This window comes from Sturnus vulgaris, chromosome 4 (assembly GCF_052056855.1).
Source record: "Sturnus vulgaris isolate bStuVul1 chromosome 4, bStuVul1.hap1, whole genome shotgun sequence".
NCBI classification, from domain to species: domain Eukaryota; kingdom Metazoa; phylum Chordata; class Aves; order Passeriformes; family Sturnidae; genus Sturnus; species Sturnus vulgaris.
The window spans coordinates 67,249,845-67,271,624 of NC_142246.1; the positions used below are offsets into that span (position 1 = coordinate 67,249,845).

Here is a 21,780-nt window from a genome sequence, read left to right on the forward strand (position 1 = left end):
TCAGTGCAAACCATCAGTTCAGTTTTCCTGTGAAAGGACAAGATGTGCTTGCATGTACTTTCTTTTTTTGCTTTTCCTACTTGTGGAGGACTTGTGATGCATGAACAATAAACATCTCCAAAAGCAGCCCTATCTCAAGTGAGCTGCTGCTGGAGAAGTTCTGGGGTTTTTTTTAGGAATGATCTGTAACATGAGCTAATCACTTTGTTTGTATGAGGTCTTTTCACAGCAAAGCCAGAAAGATAAAGCCCTAAAGCAATTATTGTACATTTTGCTGCTTCTATTCCCTCTACATCCTTGCTCTCCCAAAAGAGACTATATTATGCCTTTTTCCTTACTGCTGAGAAGCTCAAAACTATGATACTGTTCTAACTTTATGAGCTTAAAAAAGTGGCCAAAAGACATGCAAATGAGAGGCAGAAAATCTTTTCAGTATTGCACAAAGTGTACAAAATTATTCTGCTATAACTTGGGTAGTTGAACTGAAGGAAGAAAGTGGTGATTCAGAGATAAAAGTGGCAGAGACACACTCTTGTAGATGCTGCTACTTCCATTTTTTCCCTATCCCAGTCAGGGGGAATTGGCAGCAGAGGGATGGAGCTCAACTGTGTGATATTTCTAAGCCATACCAAGATAAAGTGATGCAGAGAAGTCTCTTTTAATGGCATGTATTTCTCTGATGCATCCCAGATTTCATAAACCTTGGATTTGCTGTCTACTTGGTTTAGTTTGAAATGGTGAGGCTGAAAATCACTATGCAATGTCAAAATTCAGCTTTGGGGGCTTTTTTCACAGTTTAAGGACACAATAAAGCTATAACTACAGCAAAGAGATTTTTGTTATTAGGGAAAGATGGTGAGAAACTATTAAATTATTGCACCAAATGGAGAGACAACAAGAAAAGACACCACTATAAAACCTAGCCAGTCTGTTATGTTAAAAATTGTTTTTTTCCCCCTTGAAAGATATTTGATAAGCTTGTGTCTTTTATACAACTAAAACACTGCAAATGTAGAATTCTAGTATTGATACTGAAATGCTTAATATCAGATGAATATACTGATTACTACAGGAAACTTAACAACTTAACTTGGTAGTATGTACTGGTAGGATCTTAAATGGATTTTTTTTTTTTAATGCTGTCATAAAAAAAAGATGTAGATCAGTGTTTTTGATCTAATATTTGAGGACGAAAGGAGGATCTAGTTCCATCCTCAAACTGTGTGTGTTATAGTATGCTAATTTTTTTACAAATAAATCCTGTCTCTTCTCCTGTGTATACATAATATTAGGAAAGCAATGGTGATAAACTCTTCAACTGTTCCTGTCTGCAGTGCCAATCCTTTGAAATTCACAACTGGCATTAGCTCCTTATTCTATGCAACAGGGAAACTTAAACACAGGAGCTGCATGGCAAGTTGTGATGCTGCATGACTTTCTCACCAGTTGAACTCTGAGACCTTTAGTCCTCTTAAACAGGGTAATTTTCTACCTCCATAAGTTATCATATTAACTTTGGAATGACGTTGCTTGGATCAACACTGAAAATCACTTCAATAGCCTGTGGTGCAGAAATGTGCTTGCATAGCAGTGATGTAAAAATAACAAACTTTGCCTCTTTCTTGCTGATTTCATCCTAAAGGACTCCTAAGCAACTCAAGAGACGTGTTTCAGCTGCATGCCATCAAAGCCTGCACGGATGAGGAGATGCTGCAAAATGAAATAGAACAAGAAGGAAATCAGCAGCGCTTCAATTACCTGAGTGCATGACACAAAGGTGGTGAAAGTAATGTAAAATGCATTAAATGAGGTCAGAGACATGATTTTCTTGAAGCTACTTGATGTGTCAGAAGTGTTTTAAAGGACTTTTAGTTTGCCTCTGACATTGTTGCAATAATTTAAGATGAAAAACCCCCAGGTTTCTGGTCCTTGTAATCAAATATGGTTTCTGCAGGTCCTTGTGGATTCCTCACTAGGAGGATCTGTACAGTGGGAGTCAAAGGAGGTCCCTGGTGTCCCTTTTGACAACCAAACAAGGTATGTCCAGTATAGATGTTCAGATACTTGAAATTCATTATGCATCTGTAAAGGTGATAGCACAAATCACTATTGGTAGTCTACAGGCTGCAGCCAAACCCTTTAAAGGTCTCCTCTATCAGCATGAAAGGTTAGTGTAGTGTTCTGCAGGGTTCTACATCTATCTTTTATGGTGTCATCGGCCACAGAACTGAGAAGAGATAAAAAAAAGAGGAAATTTCATTAGAGGAAGGGATGGGATAAGATAGCTGGTGGAGGAAGGTGGGAAAACTTTCCATTCGTGCACAAGGAAACTTTAGATTCAAAGGGTCACTGCAACCTTTAAAAGGGGATTTCTTTTTTTTTTAATAGCTCAATGTACTCAAAGTACATGCAGCAAGAGACTTTTTAGAGGTGATCTACTGTTCCTGGGCCAGTTTTTATGCAGACTTAGCAAGAGCAACTCCAGAAGCTGGGCTAGCACACGTGCTCAATACACCCACCTCAGGTCCTGCCAGTGCTGGCTTTTTGTCTGCAGTGCTGGGTTTGCTTCAGCACCGGAGCCAGCAGCTGTTGGGTTCCTGTGCTGTCACCAGCAGACTCCAGGGCAGTGATGTGGAATCACGACCAAATGCTCCAGACAGTGACACGGGCATATCCTTTGCTCTTCCCTGGCAGCTGCCCAGAGGCCATTAGTCCATGATGGAAAGGAGGAGGACTTGGCAGTGATTTGAACTGTATGTTGACAGAAGGCACATAAACAACTGTTTATTTCCAGAGTCTTCTTGGGTAGCTCTGAATTTTTCCTTCCTGTCATGAAAATGTAGCTGATTATGATCTTGAATCTAGGGAGTGAGGATGCTGCATAATGATGTTTCTAAGTGCCCCTCTTCACTGTTTTGCCCTCTTTATCAAAAATAAATGTAATTTAAAATTTAAATGATAACATTAGTGAAATTTTATTTAATTTCGTTTGATTTAATTTAAAATAAAATTGCTAAAAAGTTAAATTAACACGGAAAAAATGCATAATAAAATATTTAAACTGCAGAAGTCCTTAGGGAGAAGCACCATCATAACCCTACTTTTCCTTGTCTTCTACTCATCCTTTCCCCAATGACTATAGCGTGTGCATGCAGATTCTTTAAGAAATGATGCACTTGAAAGAGTAACAGACTTTTCTGAATGCCAATAACTGTAAAAAAACCACATTTGCAAATGAAGAAACTGATCTATAAAGGTTCAATGAGCTCTTCAAAGAACAAATTAAGCTGGTGTTAGTCATTATGTATCATTGCTTATACCCATGGAAGTGGGTGTATCTATCTTGATCCCATTCCTAAATAAATTTATAGTTAGACATCTAACAGGAGCAGCTGTAAATGCAATATTTACAGTTTAGTTTTTTGGGGGGGTGAAATCTGCCTATCACAGACTTCTACAAATGTAAGCACAAGATAATCCTTCATCAGAATTAGTCATAATGATTGTGAAGAGATCTGAATTTTTATATGGCTCCAATCCCTGCTGTGAGTTTCTTATGGATAAGCTGCTAATTTCAGCTTTTAAATATGTCAGGCCACCATTTTTTATACCTCTGAGTAACAGAGGTTGTTCTCTGGCAACAGTTACCTTAATCTTTCACGGTATATAAAAGTTTGATGTGCCATTAACTAATATTCTTGAGGTGAAAATTTATTTTGCTGTTGTCTAAAGCTATGAGTATTTTAAAGAAAAATTCTCTAGCTGTCTATTAGAATGAAAAAAATGCTTGGTCAACATTGTGGGATACATTTTGATTACCAGTTACTTTATAATTGCATCAATATTGTTAAAATTATTTTAGAGCAGATTTAGAGTTCTGCCTTTAAAATCCCACTTGTAAAAAAAGGGAATCAGTGTAAGGAAGGTCTGATATGTTGTTGATGTAACTGAGCCTACCATTCATTCTCCCTTGGTTGGCTTAGGATAATTATTTGGACCTAGTTTCACCACAGATCCAAGATGTGCACAAAAGTTCATAGCTACCTGTGATAGACTACTTTAGGACTGTGAGTTAAACTTTCCTTCTAGTTACAATGATCTGAATCCTTCTCTGTTCCAAATAAAATTACTTTTAAGCAAAATATAAAGAAATTATACAGCTATTAGATGAAATTTTAAAAGTAGTTGTATTATTTAATTAAAATATTTTTCTGTTTTTGTGGTTTTTTCCTGTTTCATAAATGTTACAAATTTGATTTTAAAGCAACCCAATCATAAAATACTGCTCAGAGGAGAAAGGACAAGGTTTGGGGACAACAGTACTTAAGGCTTGTGATTTAGAAGCAGCACTGCTTGTTAACTTGAAGTCAGGAGTCATTCAAAAGGCATTTAAAAATTCAAGAAGGGGTAAGAGTGAGATTTGAAAATGAGGAAATTATTAACTTCAGTAATGTATATATATATATGAGGTGTTTCTGTTTTTATGTGGCTGATGTAGAAGCCAAAACATGGTAGGCTTAAATCTTAGCTCCTGCTTTTGTACTGAAGTACAGTGTGTAGTGCACAGGGCTAAGTTCCTTGCTGACTCGAACTGAGCAGAGTCCAAAAGCACAGCTTTTCCAAATCCATAGAAAGGGAAATCTCTCTCATGCCATCCAGTGCTACTTACTGAACTGAGATGTGTGAGACAGGCAGGGAACTGGATCAGAGAGTTTACAATGAAGGGATAAGGCTGGAGTTACTGTCTGTGCTGTATGGCAGCTCTCTGGCATCCCTGGGGATGTCCAGGTGCTGGAATTACAGCATCATTTACTTCTCCATCATCCACTGTTGTCTGGTGGATGCTGCCTCTCTCCTTCTGGTCCCCCTCCTTCCTTTCAATAGATGTTTGGATATTTCAATTTGCCACCAGCAGCCTCCTGTCTAATCGTGTGGAGATGGGCAGTCTAAACAAGTTCTGCAAGGAAATCCATCTCCCAGCTGAACTGCTGAGCCAATAAAAGACTTGGCTCTCATTTCCTCTATGCTGTTCGTTTTATGAACACAATACTGTTCACTTCAATGGACCCATGAAGGATAATCATTAATTTCCTAGCACAGTGCTTTTTCTCAGTTTGGGAAGAAGGAGTAAGAAAAAAATGCATGCTGATCTGAAACCCGGTCAAACATATTTCCATGTAGGAAACAGAAATATTTTTCTTACAATCTTTAATTTTAATAATCTTAATATTAGCTAAGAAGTCTTATTTTTTCCTTTTTTTTTTCTTTTTTTACTTGAAATACAGGATTTTGTGGGTTATTTTGAAAATATTCGAGCATTCTTTTAGCTTTTAAGCTTCCTTTGTCCTCCTTGTCCCAGTTACCCTGACAGTAGCATTGAATTCCATTTATTGTTCTCATTTTAGGAGGTTTTTTTCATAAAGAATAAGTTCAAGGTTTACTAGCCACTCTTTATCCCTATATCTGTTTCTTTTCTCAAGTGAAACAACTGGTAAGCCTTGCATGCCAAGAAGACAGTTTGAACATAATTACATCAAAATGTGCCCTTTCATCAAGTAAACTAGTTTTAAAATTTTAATCATTTTTAAGAAAATCAGTGTCAAGCTTCATCTATCCTCTGTAACAGAAACAAAACTGAATGCTAAAGCTTGCTCATTTATTTTAAGCCATATTACTGTGATAACTGCTCTACAAGAGGTCTGGGATATCATTTTTGTCCTCAGCAGCCTTAATTGTATGGCTTTCTGCTTAGTTCTTAGTGTTCAAATATCAGAACACAATTTACCATCAGTTACTGTCTCATTAATGACTCCTGGCTTGATGCAAAATGATGCTGCACTGAGGAGAACAGAGAGTAGACCTTTAGATGTTGTAATCTGTATTCTTTGGAGAATTGGTGGATACCAAATTCCTTCTCTCAAATTGAATGCACAAGCTGTAACACTGAGGCAAGGCTGGAGCTGAAATGCTTCCCCATAGCCCTGTGCCAAACAGGGGTTTGGCAAAGAAATTAATCTGCAAACAGGTTTGGTTTTTTTTTTTTTTTTTTTTTGTGAAATAATGCTATTCTGAATCAGGACTTTGTGTTCTTCTGCCTATTTTTGCAAATTTAGAGAAAAAGATGCAAACCTCCACTTAAATTACTTATGACAAATCAGAGCACATGATAGAATCATAGGATGGTTTGAGTTGGAAGGGACCCTAATGATCATCAAGATCTCTGGCAAGGGCAGAGACACCTTCCACTAGGCCACATCTAATAGACTAATTTAGAGAAATGTCTCAAAGGTGTTTTTTTTTTCATTTGTTTCACTATTTCACTCTGTGTCTGCTCTGCACTAGTGCTTTAAGAATGCTCAAAGCATTTTGAACAGAGATCTTTCCTTCCTATGCATCAGCTGCTGTTTGAGGTGTAAATGAGTATCTTTGAGCCTTGACTGCTGACAACTTTTCATGTAGGTATAACTCCATGCCTGTAAATTCCTGAAATACAGGGGCTGGAAACCGTAGTCTTATATTTTGGAAAAAAGTTTTCCAGCAAAACTGAAAACATGCGCTTTCAATTCTTGGAAAATAGAAGGTACAATGACACTTAAAAGTTTTTAGGGGACTTTTGAATAAAATTTCAGAGCTCAAATGGAGACTTAAAAAGTTGTAGTACTTTTATATATGAATAGAAAAGTATTGTTAAACAGAGCAACAGGAAAGAAATAAACCATTATCTGGTGCCCTTGGATAAGTTGCCATTGCATTATGCTTCAAGAAATGATGGCAGATGAATGGAAGGAAAAAATTGGAAGAGCTAGAGATGGCAGTCCCCGAAAATTGTGCAAGAGAAAATGGAGTGACTGAGTTAAAGAACAGGGAAATAATTTCTTCTCTACCCTAATGCATTAAAAAAGTAAAAAGATCTGAATTGAGACTCAACTGAGGCTTTTCAGGTGGCAGAGGCTGTTTTACCTTTTTTTCAATCTAGACTTCAAATAATAGTTCAAAATGAAACATTTTAAAATGCTGTATTTTACATTTTAGACTAAGGTGAAAGGAAAGGATGGAATTTCTTGCTGTTATCTTGGCAGCTCTTCTTGTTACAGCTCTGACTGTGTTCTCATGTTAGATGACTATTTTGAGATTGCAAAGCAATGTGGAATGAGGAGATAACTTGCTTTTCCCAAAAAAATATAAGGCAAGAACTTAAGACAAAATTTTAAAACAATGTCTTGAAAATTGCAGGCCATTTCAAAATTGGAAGTAAAAAGAAAAATATCAGGGTAATTTTTTCATTAGTTTGTCAGAATTACAAATAACTTTTTCATTTTTTCCCTTTTTCTTTAAGGAAATTTAAAAAAATATATATAGCTTGCACTGCTCTTTCAAGTGCATCTTCTGCTTTTTCTTGCAGGTTGAAATTGAAATTACATTGAACAAGATATTTTGTCATGAGCTAGTGGCCTGGATAACCTTAATATGAAGTGGTACAGTTTAATAGAAATAAATGGTCTTTATTCTCCAATCCGTCTGTTTGGAGGGAATAGAGGTTATCATTTCAGTGCAATTCCTACATAAACTAAAAGTGGAAAAAAAAATGGTAAAACTAAACTAAAGGAACTTAAAGTTCACCTTAGAGAAAATATTTGTCAAAGCAGCATCAAAGTCTGCAGTGTCATGAACTGATACTGAGAGAGATTCGTCCTCAGGAAAGGTATTATATTTAAGATGTCTTTTCTCCTCTGTGCCTTCTTTGAAATAATTTACTTTCATAAAAGCTAGAGATCCATATTTCATTTCAGGGACACACAACCTGATGTCCATCAAAAGTTTCCATTTCTTAGATTAAAGTGGAAGTTTTGAAACAGGACACCTATTTATATATATTTTTTTTTTTCAGCGCCTGCATGGCTTTATTTTTCCTTTAGTTCTGCGAAGCACAGAATCATTAAGATTGGAAAAGACCTTTAAGATCATCAAGTCCAGCTGTCAACCCAGCACCACCACTATGTAAACCACTCAACAGTGTCCTCAAGTGCCATATCCAAGCATTTTTTGGTGAATCCACCCATACCCTGGGCAGCCTTTGCCAGTGCTTCACAACCCTTTCCATGAAGAAGTTTCTCATAATGTCTAATCAAAACCTCCTTTGGCTTAGCTTGAGGCTTTCCTGTATTTTGGTTATAGGCACTCTGGAGAAGTTTTGTTTCCTGCTTGTACCTTGCTTGGCTGGTGGTGTGCTGCAAGGTGGGCTGGTGTCCACAGTGATGAGAGGTCCTGTGTGAAGGACCAGTGTAATTCAGAACACTCTGGAGCAGTGCAAAGAATGGCTTATCTGTTCTTATGGCTTCCAAAGAGACAGCATTTGTGTGTCTGTGTGTGTATTTTTATATATGTATGTGGTGTGAGGATGACTAAAAATATATTTGCATTTTCTCCAGTATATATTTACTCAAGAGAAAGGGACATGAATAAGTGAAAGTGCCCAGGCTCTTGACAGGCTCTTCCTTGTCACCCACCCAACCTGCAGAGGTGAGCAGCAGGCAAGGCACTGTGTACCATGCTGTGCTACCAGATTAACCTTTGGTGCTCCCTTATTCATCCTCAGACACGTGCAAAGAGGTGTCTGCCTGAACACAGGAGGAGAGGAGATGCTTGGTCACAGCTGCAGCTCCTGCTACTCTCACCTTTCCCAAGAGGGAATCCCCTGCAGCACTGTCCTGCCTGAGTAATGCTTTTCTCTCTGAGCCACCTCTCTGCTACATTTATCTTCTCTCATGTCTTCCTAATGGATAAAATAATTTCCAGTTAGAATCTCTGACCCTGCTTGCTTGATTTCCTCGGCAGGTCATTTTTTTTGGACAGCTTGGGAATACCTGCACCTGCAGCAATCTTAATTAAAGGTGGATGTATGCAGCTGCATTCAACAGTTTCAGTGAGTTCCAGCGTCAATCTGAAACACTGTATTTTGGCTTTACACAGAAGAATTGCTTTATTTTAATGTTCATTAAAGCTAAACTGAGAAAATGTCTAGGTGGTGTGCTCAGAAGACAGGCAATATATAAGGGAGAAGGAGAATAGGGAGGTAGAGATTTTAGGTCTCCATTAAAAAAATTAGTTTTTTATAAATCTATTTTAAATTTATAAATGCAAGTTTAAATGTTTTTGCATGCATAAATTATCTGAAACACACATACTTCTTTTTCAACAGTATTCTGGCTCATTAGTTTTCTTAATACTTAAATTATTTATTCTGGGAAACTCATAACTATTTTTTTTATTGCTGTGAACAAGCAGATAGAGAAAGATTGCTAGAATTTCATGAGCAGTATTGTATGGCATTTCAGCCTTAATATATTTAAATGCCTGAACTTGCATTAAGTTTTTTTGGCTCAATTCCATGACACATTTCTTTTTTTCAGAGTGGCCAAGTTTAGATTTTCAGCCAGAAAGCCAGAAGGCTTTGGAGAACAGGTAAAACTTGTTTCTTGAGATGACTAACTTTGTATGAGTTTGAAAGAGTTTTAAAGCCTTTGTGCTTTAACCCAAATCCAGCTCTCAAATTCAAATTTAGCCCATCTAATTGGGATTTGGATCAGACAGGTGAATTGCTGTCTTTAACATTTTTATTTATACATGAAACTTTCTTCCCCTTTATCTTGTTTTAGTTAAAATTATTTCTGAATAAAACATTTTTACCACATCCTGAGGCTGCAGGTTTAAAAAAAGAATAAACTGACCACCATGATTTTCAGTCAGTTTCTTTAGTCTGTTAAATTCCAACTCATCAGTGAAAGAAAATGCTCCAAATCTAGAGCATTATTTTAACATTTCCTTTCCTTTCTTTAATACAAGAAGTATCTTGACATGAGCCGTGCTTACTTCTCCCAGGAAGTCTGTAGCCATGTGATTTACATCTAGAACTGTGAGGCTTCCTAACAGCTGCTTCCTGAATATGCACAAATAATTTACAGCAGCCTGTGATGACTTGTTGAATGGTGCATTAAACCACCTGAAGAAGAGATATTTATGCAAGCCAGTAATGTAAAGCATGTTGCCAGCTCTTGTTTCAGGAAAATAATTGTTGTAGTTCAACTCATTGCTGTGCCGTGGTTTGGACTGTAATTTTAGAGACAGACTTAAAGAAAAGAAGGGTTTTGGTGCAGTTAAATTTTGTGCATGTGGTTGCTGTAGGCATCTACCTGGCCCTTAGTCGGTGAACCTCTGTTAAAAATTAATATAGTAAGTACTGGCCTAAATTACTGAAGTTCTTTCTTTTGTTGAAAGTAGGCTTTGCACCATCACTTCATTTTATCAAATCTGTGTGAGTACTCTGGGCTGACTGGCCTAAGGTGTTAGCTGCTACTGAAAATCCAAGTGTCTGTACATCTCTGTGCCCTGCAGAATGTTGCCACTGCAAGGCTCCTTTCTCTGGAAGGAAAATGGCAATTTTGCAGAGTTCTGAACTGAAGTGACTCTTGCTGCCAGTGTCTGTAGATCACCTCGAGCAATGTGGAGAGTCTTGTGGCTGAGCATGCAGAGGTAGTATCAATTTCTAAATTCTATCCTTACTTCTAAAGACCTGTGTGCCTCTCAGAGACTTTATAATCGTTTATCTACTACCTTGGACTCCACTTACTGCCTTTAGAATGGTCTTTTCAATTCAAAGGTTTCATAAGATAAGAAATGGGATAGAGATAAGAAATAGAGAGATGTAAAGGCTTTAATTGGTTGTCTTTAATTAATGTTCTGTATGTCAATGTATATTTCTAACGTATTTCTTCAGTCTCTTAGTACTTACTAAGGGGAATATTTACTCTCCTCCTCCTCCTTCCACTCCATCAGAAAGCCAGGGTATGTTCCACAGTCTGGAAATACAGTAATTTGGTAAATTAACTGTTTAGCCACTCTGCAAATGGTTCAAAACATTTGTTATATCACTGCATAATAAATCAGAGACTGAATATTGGAAAAGAGCTCTGGCTACTGAAGTCACTGTGTCCCCTAACTCTTGGAAACTGCATTGTCTATTGAAATTTAGATAACTCAAGCTGCTGAGTAACCTCACACTGCACAGGGAGCTGCTAAGAGTGTGATGCAGAGGCAATAGCAGGGAGAGGAAATGTCTGAAACTAACCATTAGGAAATGCTGGGGTGAGAAGTCAGGGTCCAACTTCTCAGAATACTGTGCCCAGCTGGACTGGAGGTTCCTAAGAAGAACCCCTTGGACTCCATGCTAGATTATTGCCCTTATGTGGCAAAAAAAATCATCTGCATCTGTGGCCTAATGTCCCAGTGGATTTTTTTTATAATTGTCAGTCTTATTTGGTACAAAATTTAGAATTTTTTTGCTTTCACTAAGAATATCCCAGCACCACAGTCTGTGTTCTGGGAACCATCTGCTTTCTTGTAAAGCTGTTTTTAATCTCTAATCAAAGATTAATAATGCCAAGCTTTGGGCCACGAAGACTGTGGAGGGGAGAAGAAGAGAGTGCCTACAGGATTCAGCAAAAACATGGGAAAGTCAGGTGCAGGTCGGCGCTGTGATTTATAGCTGGGATTCAGCAGCCAGGGATGATGAGCTAAGCCCTGAGGCACCATGCTAAGGCTGTGAACCTGCTGTGTGCCACTGCCTCTTTGTACAGGGGAATAGTTTTCCAAAGTATCACTTAACACCTCCCAGATGGTGCCTCTCTACCTGTACTTCCAGCTGCCCAATGCTGCCTGTCAGTGTTTAACTCGGAGTGCTGTTCCTTAACTCTTGCATCTCTAAAAGATGTATCAGTATCCTGAATGCGCCTCCATATCCCAATTTTGTTCAGATTTCCCAGGGAGAGGGCACCCCAGGGCTTTTCTCTTTCTCCTGGACGTGTATCCAATATTAAAGTCCAGTCTGAGCCTGAACTGCTACTTTAAAATTTGGAATCCACAGGTTATGAGACTAAATAAATGTAAATGTAATTCTGATCGGAGCTGAACAGTCAGGTTCCTCTCTGGCTGCTTTCTTCATGCAGAGCTGGGGCTGAGCCTTCAGTGTCCATAACAACAACTTTCCCTGCAAATGGTGTCCTAATTCTGTCTAAAACTGTCCTGGGGGACTTTGACAGCTCCTCTGAGTTCTTTTTGCTATTTCTCTTCATCTGTTCCCCTTTATCCAAAATTCTTTTCATGATGCCAGTCTGTTGGAAATACAGTTTTGATGGGTTATTTGAATATTAGCTCCTGTTTGAACAATCCCAGCCCTGTGCTTCTTGGGTTACTGCTGAAGTTGTTGAAGTACTAAAAAAAATCATTCCAGCTTTTATATACATATTCAGAGGAGATCTTTATCGTTAGAATATTCTATATAGCTCTTGAGCACTTGACTGATATGAATCATCTGATTACTGGATTGTTTTTAGATGAATGGAGAATGGATTTCCATTTATTTTCCCTCCTTCCCTGTCCCCAAACATTCAGAATTGGAGAAACCCAGTTTTCTTTAGAGAATGCCCACAGCCTGAGGATTGAGCTGTTTTATTGGAATTTAGAAATCACTGTCCTAGAGAGAAGAATTCAAAATTTCAGCAGAATTAGAAGCCTAGTATTCAAAGGGTTCTTGAAGCACTGAACTTTTAGGACAGCTTTTTTCACCTCCACATTTCCTCCCTGGTTTGTGTGTTAAGAAATCCAGTGTGATAAGATATTTTGAGATCACCTATCACATAGATCTGTACTAGGTGGAGGCAAAGTGACAGATGAATCTTACTGCCTGTACCCCTGGAGCTGAAATCATATTAGTCTTGATATCAAGGTTTTTTTTTTTTTTTTATATTACTTGTGCCAGAAACAGTAATAGCTAAAGAATTTTAAGGCAGCTCATGAAAACTACCTGTTTTGATATTGTTGAATCTCAGCAGCACTCCTAAAGAACTCTTTATTTGCCTGAAAATCTCTTGTGATGTATCCTAAAATTTACTTCTGGGTTTATGCTGGATATACGTTTTTGCTTTGGGCTTGGTTTTGGATTTTTTATTAATTGTGTTCCTGTCTGCAGTTTAATGTTAGCATTCCTGTGCTACCTGGAGAGATATGTTTGGTGGATTTCTTTCAATTTGACATTTAAATATGATTTCACACATCAGATTTTTTAATATAATATAGTTACCTAAGAGAAATGATTAGACATAATTTCATACATTTGGAGTAAATTATTACCTAGCATAAATACAGGAGTCGTTTGTTGTACATAATAGTCTGTAACTGAGAATTCAGGCTCTAGTGGAAAAATAAACATTATTTTCTTTTCTTTTTCTCTAATATTGATGACATCTAGGATCTCTATCATTATTACTTATGTTTAGAACATAGAGGAAAATATAACCCCTATTCCCCAAGACAAATTTAAAAAGGAGATAGGAGAAACTCTTTCTAGGGACGAAATTTTTCTCATCTTTGGCATAAGTAATAAGCAATTAGAGAATATCGTCTGCCTAACCATTGTCAAGTTTTTGTAAACATCATGACAGATAATCTTTAAGAGTAGTTTGAAGAAAAGGACAGCTGTTGCTTTGTGAATACTCATTTGTTGTTGTTTTTGTTGTAAATGCTACAAATGATAGCATTATTAAAAACAGAGATGGAATATATCACTTGGTTGCTCATCCTTTTAGTCCTTTGCTTCTGTCAAGGCCCAAATCCCCAAAGTATGCTTTTGGGGAACATATGTCATCTGCCAGAAGCTATTTGAAATCTGAAAGCACAATATTGTTCTCTTTTACTTTGTTTTTCAAAATTAAAATGAGCATTTCCCCTTAATCTAAATGTTTTAAATACAGTATACTCTAGCTATGACACTAAGTTGATTTTTTTTTCCACAAAGAAATTCAGATGTTTTAACGTTAAGCTATAAAAGCTATAATGAAGGCATATTTTCAAGCAATAGAGATTTCTCAAATTACTTGAAAACTAGAATGACTAGAATAGGATCACCAGACCAAGAATTTGAAAAGTGTTTGTGCCTTACAATAAAAGCAAATTCTTAGCAGGGTTTCCTGCTGATCCCTGCAAGTGTCTCATGTCCATAATAGGACAAGGGGGAATGGCTTTAAGAGGAAAGACATGTTTAGATCAGATATTGGGAAGAAATTTGGTATTAGGGAAAAGGGCTCTGGCACAGGTTACCCAGAGCAGCTGTGGATGCCCCACAGCTGTGGAAGTGTTGAACTGGCAACAATAATTCCAGCTGGTATTAATCTTGGTTAAGATTTTTAAGAAACTTAAGAAGGATCTTAAAATCTTAAGAAGGATCCTTGTATAGATTAAATAAACGATCAGGCTGGATGGAGCTGTGAGCACCTGGTTTGGTGGAAGGTGTCCCTGTCCATGGCAGGGGGGTTGGAATAACGTGGTCTTTAAGGTCTCTTCTAACTCTGGTGATCATATAAAAATCAATCTTTCCTTTCTGGACGGAAATAAGATGAAATTCTATGCGGGCAAGCTGCAGCAAGGGCTATGAAAATGCATGTTCTGCAACCAGAATATTTCCTAAAATGTTTAATAACTTGAGTTAATAGTTGGTAATAACAGTGGTGTATTTTGCAAGCCCAGAATGTCTTGGGGCAGAGATACCTGCAGTGCAGTGGGAATACAAACCAGATATGTGCCTGCCAGCTGCCTTACCCACAAGAGAGATGCAACCCAGCTCTCAGCTAATTGTTTAATATAAACTCCTTTCAAGATAACTCACCTGAACAGGTAGCTCAAATGGAGCTCTATTTGTGGCTAGAGTATTCCTGATAAATGAGAACTAGATTTCTTTTTTTTCATTTTATTCTTCTGTCATGCAGTTTTTCTAGCAGACTCCTGTCCTTGGAGTACCTTCTTTGCTTTAAGGGCAAAAGCAGAGGGAAAGGTAATGGATTATAGCTATTCATTGTCAACTACCCTTTGTTATCCACTAGCTTCACCAGAAATGTCACCCCCAAAAGCTCCTTACCTAAGCTTACTTGTGAAAATAATCCTCGTTTTGTCCCAGGCTTCATGTACTTTTGAGGTTATTTACTATTAACTTCAACAGGAGAAAGATTTCACTTGCTAAGGTTTATCCTTTTCAGAAAGTACATTATATTAAAATATATCTATGTTTGACTCTCTCTATAAGATGTGTATTTGTCCTTTCCAGAAAGCATGTTAAATTAAGACATATCTAGGTATGAATGCATATAGAATATCTGTACATAAAGCCTTATACATACTGTAATGTGCTTTATAATACTTTGACTGAGAGTCTGGCTGTGTGAACCACTTGTGAATATGGGCATAAATTGCTCTGTTGATTATATAAACTGCTTCAAATAAGGTGTTCAGGCCAAGTGGGAGCACTGACTACTCTCAGTAACTCACAACTCTGTTAGGATGCCAGAGATGTAAAAAATGCCAATGCATCCAAGCTGAGAAGAGCAGTTACTCATTTTTTAATGAGGCACTGCACTGTCCTGGAGGCAGCCAACATTCCCACTTTTATAGCAGAGCACATGACCAGAGTATGGCACAGAAAGGTACAAACCCCTCAAGGTGTGCAATTAAGGGGAAGAAAAGGGAAATATTTTTATGAGATTATCTGCAGGGAGTGAGGTATCCTGCAACAAGAGCAGCCAGTTTGTTTTTATGATGGGACTGAAGTTTTAGATAATTCCAGTAGTCTTCAGTTTTGCCTGGAACTGAGCCTCTCAGATAAACAGTAAAAGCAATCTAACATTTGAATTTTATAGATTTGGTGCCTCCCCAGCCTGGTTATAGTAATCAGTCTGAATTCTTGACTTCATTTAACTGAATATTTGTTAACAATATCCTTAAAGTAGTGGATATCTTACTGAGATTTTCAGCAGATAGGTGCTTCAGAGCTTTAAGCACTTTAAATACTTCACATGGTACAAAAATACCCCGTGCAGAATCTGATGCTGCCCTGCTTTCACAAGGTGGTTTAAAGAACCAACATAAATGCTTCTGAAACAAGTTACTGGTAAAATAATCAGCATTTTAATCACCTGCTACTCATTTGTTAACTCTGGGGTGAAGCTAAACTTCTAAACTACAGTATAGGCATTACATACAACTGTCTCTGAAATATTTAATTAAGTTTAAAATATCAATGTCTTTAGTTTCCTTATGTTCAGAGAAGTCAGATAATGGAAACGGAGAAACTTGAAATAACAATCTGTTACTTTCTGAGAGCTTCTCTCTATCCTCACTGATGAGATTTACAATGTAGTAATGCTGCAATTTCATCATTATTTTGTAATCTTCTTAAATGAGTGTCTCATGTTAGTGCAGGCAATCACAATAACTACTTGAATAGGATTTGCTGCTGAGCAAAGCTGCTTGTGTTGCAAAAGCAACTAGAGGAACGCACAAAGCTAAAAATCCATTGTGCAAAGTGTTTACTTTCCCATCGAGTTTACAGTGAGTCTTGAGAAGAGAATTTAATGATGACTTCACCCATGCTAGCAAGATGTCAGCAAATTGTCAAAAAAGGAAATAATTCTCTAACAGCAGCTTAAGGCAAGCTCAAAACTGAAGGAGATTGGTAACCACAACACTTATTTAATGTGGAATGCTGTCATATTTCTATGGGGTGAAAAAGGAAATTCTCTTGGCTTTGCTGTTCCTATTACTCCTGTGGTCTCTTAGCCTAGGAGAGGACTTGAAGTGGGAGAAGTGTGGTGTCTGGCTGGCAGATGATACCTCATACTCAAGATCTGTGTCCCAGGAGACAGAGCTCTGCAGTTTCCCTTCCCTCAGAGGTGGCAGCTGAAGTGATGGAGGCAGAAAGAAGTCACTGCATCAGATTGTGCATGTTCACATGTGGACATGCTTGTCTTTAAAATGACCCAATAGTTCTTTTTTTATTATTTTTGTTGGGTTTTTTTGTTGTTTGGTTGGTTGTTTTTTGTTTTAAATAAGATTTCCTCATCCCCATCCTAAAGCCAGGTTGGGGCCCTGAGCAACCTGATCTACTGGGTGACATCCCTGCCCATGGAGGTGAGATTGAAACTAAGATGATGTGTGAGGTCCCTTCCAATCCAAGCCTTTCTAAGATTCTTTGATTAAGGCTGTCTCAAACCCAACCTTTCACTAAGCATTATTTATTCATGCTACAGTGCACTTATTCCTTTCAGATGAATATTGTATGGTATGTGTTTCATCCTTTTGAAATTTTTGAAACTGTTCATATGGGTAAAGCTATGTATGTGAGTCTATAGCTATAGAGCCTGAACATGGAATTAACTCACTAAGGTTCACAGTTAGGTGTTAAACACCACAGTCCTGGGCTATTTTTAAAAGTATTTTTCCCCAGAAGAATATAGCAGTGTTATCAACATAGGGCTGTTGTATCATAGTTCTTCATTTATTTTCCTCTTCAAACTCAGGAGAAGAAAATATTGCTACTCATTATGTCTTTGCTTGTATGCAACCTGCTTAATTCTGCTTTGGTTCTTTTTATCAAAGATGTTGATCCATGATCTGATGTCCCTGGACTGAGTCATGATTCAGGCTGTTGACCCTGGGCTAATTGTGCTTCTGGCTTCAGAATTCTTTGTAAAAATCTGCCTGGAGGTGTATCCCATTTAAAAAAGCCAAGATCGTAGCTGCTGTACAAGTATTAATGTTAATGGTGTAGTACTGATGCCTCTTCTGTCTATTAGAATTCCAGATCCCTAACACAAATATCTTATCCTCATTTTTATTTGCAGAATTTTGAAGTGGTGTGAAGAAAGAGTGAGAACTGTTATAATCCTTATTAACTTCCTTGGAGCCTTATGGATATTCTCTTGCTATTGAATTAATAACCCCTTCCCACTCAAGTCCCACTCAAGTCACAACTCAAAACTTCTTCTTGGTAAAAGATTCTTTTTGGGTGCTTGGTATTTTTAAGTCAATGATTCTTGAGGCTTCATTTTAAATTTAATTTTAGTGTGTGAAATAAGTAAAATGGTAAAGAAAAATGACAAGTTTTTCTCCAAAACGCCATTAAAATATATTCAATTATTGCATCTTGATTTTTATAAATATGAAAATATGTACTGATTTCAGATAGAAGTTAACATGTGCTAATAAATATTGCATTCACTTTTCTCACATTATGTTTATCAGCTGTAATCATGTTGCAAAATTAATGTTGCATTGGAGCTACAGGGGCTGGATGGTGACTGTGTACCAACATGTGGTGATGGAGTTGGGAATGCAGCCCTGTACCTGTGTGGGCAGGTGCTCTGATGGAACACAAAGACAAAGTTAGGATTTCATCATCACAACACACTGTTACTTGCTGTCAGGATCTTTTTAGCACTATGTAAAGCTGATTAACTCCTTTTTGGATAAAAACAGGATTCACAGCAGTGGCTCTGGAGGTTGCATTTTAGCACAATAAAAAAATAATTTATTTGAAAGGAACAGGTTTTATTTTCAACTCCTGGAAGTAAAATTGAATTTTATTTATACAACCAACTGGTTTCTGTTACTGACACCAGTTCCTATTAATTCTTCAAAGATATCTTAAGCAACAGCTAAAATGAAGGATGATGAAAATTTACAGGGAGTTTGCTTACTTTGTAGGCAGTTTTACTTGCTAAAAAAAAAAGTACATAAAAAGCAGGTAGAAAATATGTGGGCACCTTTCATTTATAAATGCGAGGACAGGATAAGGCCCTTAAGGATTTTAGTTATTTGAGAATCACCTCCTGAAAGCACTTTCCTGAGTCAAACATCATTTTGCCAGTTAGGAAACACCATACACTATTGCAATATGTGCAATTAAGAAATACTGGGGGAAAAAAATGTTTTAAAAGTAAAGTATCAGAAACCTTGTTACATTTCTAAGCTAGGTGCTAAAAGACTTCTTTTTATAAAGGTAGTTACAGATATATCATTGCTTGGTCTTAGAGGCTGATTTTTGTGTGTTAAAATGCAGCAGCTTTCACAGCTAAATAGTCTCACATGGACCTTCTTAAAAAAAGAAAAAAAGTAGAAACTTAAAGGGGTTGAAAAATAAGAGGATGGGTGTTTTTTGGGAGTGCTGGATATGAGGACAGTACATGGGAGAACATGCTTACAGGTGATTGCAGCAGATATCTTTGACCACCAACTCTGAATGAATACATAAGGGAAGGTAAGGATGTGTTAAAAATGAAATCAATGTATTTTTCAAGGTAGCCAGACATGTTTTATGTTAATCTAGGTATTGAAGATTTGAAGATTACCTGCAAAAGTAGATTATTGAATATTAGAGTTGTCTCTTTCCACACTTTATCTGCTCCCTTCCTCTCCCCTCCATACTTGTGTTGACATTAAACTTTCCACACTTAGTTACTAAAAAAAAAAAGCCTTAATGAGAGTCTGCAGACACAAAATATTTAATTTTCACATCTGAAAAGTCCTGGAAAATTCAAGAGGTAGAGAAGGGGAAGATTGGTTATTTGTGATTTCACAGCTGGAAATGCAGGTTTTCAGAAGGAGCAAGCATTGACAAGAAACAAACTCCAGCCAGATTTGACTGTGAGAAGGCAATAGGTAATCACTACTACATGTAAACTATACTGTTATTACTGGTTTGAAGCAATAGTCTCTCAGTTAATTTTCAGTTTTTGAAATAGAATGGGCGGCAGATTTACCGAAAGGACAGGGCACAGAGAGAGAATAAAGGACAGGCTGAAGTTAATAGCTGAAATTATATTTTGAAATTACTTTTAAAAAACAGGTTGTTGATAGAACATTGATTTTAGCTCAGAGTAGTAATTTCAAACAGCTGAAAAGAGATCTTTTGAATACACCTTCAGCCCTTGGTTTGATTTAGGACATGCAAATGGCTATGAAAAGGTGTCTGCCATTAAAATGTCAGAAAGCCTTGGGAAAATGCCAGCAATTTCCAACAGGACACATAAAATTTTAATCTGTAAGGTGGCTTTGTAAGTATTTCCAGTTATTTAGCACCTGGTAAGTACAATAGGCTTTCTTTGTAATACCAAATTTAATAGTCTTTGTTGCAAACATTATTTTAGTGGGGTTTTTCTTCAGCTGTTTTTTGTTTCTATTGGTGTACTCGCAGCATTTTCATATCAGGAGATGTAGAGGGAAAAAGAGATCGTGGTGGATGCAGGAATCTTGGTTATGCTAAGGTGAAGAGCCAAATTCTTCTTTGCTGAGAGGAGGAGGAGGTGGCAAACAGGACACAAGGCTCAAACTGTAATAGTCCAGAAGGACTTCAAGAGTCCATCTGATTAACTTCTGTAGCTCAAAACAATTGCATTATTTGCACAGTTTATTCTATTATCAGGACATGAAGACTTAATGATCTGTTTTTCAAACCAAATGAACTGTCTCTTATTATAAGCCACTTCAGAGGGAAAAAACTCTTTATGCCTGCCAGAAAACACAATTGACTTTGAATTAGAGAAGAATCAGAGTCAAAAATAATGTAACCAAAAGCAAGAGACTTTAATTCAAATGATATATCCTTATGACAAGGAACAAATAGTTCAGTCTCTTACACTTCTGTTTCAGTTTTATTGATCAAATTTGGAGAAAAACCTTCTTTGTACAAGTTTTCCCAGGAACTTGCAGTTCAGGTTAATGGTGCTCATGATTTGTACAAGAAACATTTTCACGTGATCAAAACTGCCACCATTAAAAAAAAAATACAACCCCCCCCCCACAAAAAAAAAAAAAAAAACAAAAACCAAACAAACATAAAACCCAAACCAAACCAAAAAAAAACCAAAAAAAACCAAAAAAACCTCCACTGAGAAACAACTAAAATCCCACCACTGAATAATCAGAGAACTAAGCCTATCATTATGTGATCTATGGAACATTTTCCTCTATGCCAAGTCACTAGGAGATGTGAAAAGTGTTTCAACTTGGATTTCTTGTCCTGAAATAAGTCATATATTTTGTATCTAAAAAATGTTTCCTCCCATGAGTGAGAACTAATGAAATACTTAATCACAGGTCAGGCATGCAAATTGGTATCTTATACAGAATGCAATATACTTTATGCTTTTTTCTTAGTAATATTTTTTAAAGTGCTGCTTGAAAAGTCTATGAAAGTACAAATATATGTATGGAGTAGGTATACTTTTATCAACATTAATTGAGGTAAAAAATAATTCTTGGAAATCAATGGATTTTAGAAAGAAAATGAGCTACTTCATTCTCTTAAGTATGCAGAACTGTCATTGGTCATGCTGATTGCAAATTTTGTTTTAAAAAAAACCCACAAAACTTTCCTTACAATTTGTATGAATTTATCTGGAAGCTTTCATAAAGAACAAATAGAATGAAAGTCTGAGGCACGGTAAATAACCTCTTAACATCTGCAGAATTATATGGAAGAGCTTTTGAAAGAGTCCATTACATTATATATCACTACACTATTTTACATATTTTCTAGAAGCATTCAATTTTACCTAATGGTTCAATTCAATCTCCAGGTCAAGATGATGCTAAATCTATTCTGATTCAATGCAAAGAAAGATAAAGCAAAAATCCCCTGATCATCAGCTCCTGTAGGGCTGGAAAAGTCTCAAAGTTCAGAAGTCACTGTGTTTCTTGTGGCAGGATAATATAACTGGGAGAGATGAAGTAATGAACTCATACATACCATTATGAGAGGTAATGTTTTCCAAAAGATCATCAGAGTTGAACTATTACTTTTAAAGGAAGAATATCAGACAAAGTCATTTTGGTGACAAAGTGGTTGACACAGGGAAGAGGATTCTGAGGTTTAACAAAATGTAAAGAACAGAAAATGGT

General features: G+C 37.0%; 1 long non-coding RNA gene across 1 annotated transcript in view; it reads left to right on the forward strand.

The window, feature by feature from the left end:
* The first annotated feature begins 1,409 nt into the window (after positions 1-1,409).
* The window catches only part of LOC148224067 (uncharacterized), a 35,121-nt gene continuing 14,750 nt past the window's right edge, over positions 1,410-21,780 (forward strand). The window contains exon 1 of the long non-coding RNA XR_015803579.1: positions 1,410-2,037. This is a non-coding gene — a long non-coding RNA (uncharacterized LOC148224067). The remainder of the gene's footprint in view (positions 2,038-21,780) is intronic.